The sequence below is a fragment of the Phaseolus vulgaris genome, chromosome 2, assembly GCF_000499845.2.
Source record: "Phaseolus vulgaris cultivar G19833 chromosome 2, P. vulgaris v2.0, whole genome shotgun sequence".
Lineage (NCBI taxonomy): Eukaryota > Viridiplantae > Streptophyta > Magnoliopsida > Fabales > Fabaceae > Phaseolus > Phaseolus vulgaris.
In genome coordinates this window covers 20,963,454-20,964,552 of record NC_023758.2, presented here as the reverse complement: position 1 = coordinate 20,964,552, position 1,099 = coordinate 20,963,454, and the positions used below count along the sequence as shown (strand labels likewise).

Sequence of the window (1,099 nt, the reverse complement as noted above, 5' to 3'; positions counted from 1 at the left end):
AGTGCATCTTCTAACGACCCTTCCTTCTGAGTATTTTGTCTATCATGTTGGGCTTGATAATCAGTTGACACCAACGCAACAATAATCATTGTCGCTTGTTCTACATCAAGAGCCATCATTGTGCTGCCAGCTGCAGCATCTAGGAGCATCTTTGTGTTAGATCTGAGACCGGTGAGAAATATGCTCAGTTGAGCAATATCTTCAAACCCATGATTTGGGCATTTTCTAAGCATCATTTTAAATCTTTCCCATGTCTCACAAAATAATTCATCTGCTCCTTGTCTGAACACAGAAATTTCAAACTTTGCTTTGATGTAGCGAAAGATTGTAAAAAATCTTTGCAGAAATTTTTCCTCTACATCCTTCTAGCTAGTGAGACTCTGATTTGGAAGTGATCTGAGCCAATCTTTAGCCTTTCCTGCCAATGAAAAAGGAAACAAGCGCATATAAACAATTTCAATATCAACGGATTGAAAACCCATTGTTCCCACCAATTCATAAAATGTGTCCAAATGCGAATATGGATCCTCATGTTCCATTGCTGTGAATTGATGGGTACTGATGAGAGTGAAAAAATTGGGATTTATTTCCAAGGCCTTAGCGGTAACAGGTATTGCGATACTAGAATAATCTTGGTCCTTGGTACATGACATAATCTCCAAGTGTCCTCCTAGGAGGTGGTGCTTGTTCTTCTGTCATGTTGCTTTCTTCCTAAAACATATTAGTGGAGAAAAAAAATAGAGTATTTTTTTTCTTTAAAAAGAATAAAATAAAATAAATTCAAAATAATTTTGAAGATAAAAATAAAAACAAATATGCAAAATAAAATAAAAAAAAAAAAAACAAAAATAAAACACTAAAATGACATTAAGAGAAAAATAACAAAGATATTAAAAAAAATATAGATAAAATAAAAACTAAAAACAGAATAAAAGAAAACACTAAAAAACAAGAAATAATGTACTTAAAAATAAAAAATAAATACTAGAAATAAAATAAAAATAAAATAAAATAAATCCAAAAAAGAATAAAACTGAACGCTATAATTGTAAACAACTAACTAATATTCTAATTAACTAGCTTACCTAGTAATAAAAAC

At 30.7% G+C, this 1,099-nt stretch overlaps 1 pseudogene; it reads left to right on the top strand.

The window, feature by feature from the left end:
* The first annotated feature begins 204 nt into the window (after positions 1-204).
* On the top strand, positions 205-310 carry LOC137813086 (small nucleolar RNA R71; annotated as a pseudogene).
* The last annotated feature ends 789 nt before the right edge of the window (positions 311-1,099 follow it).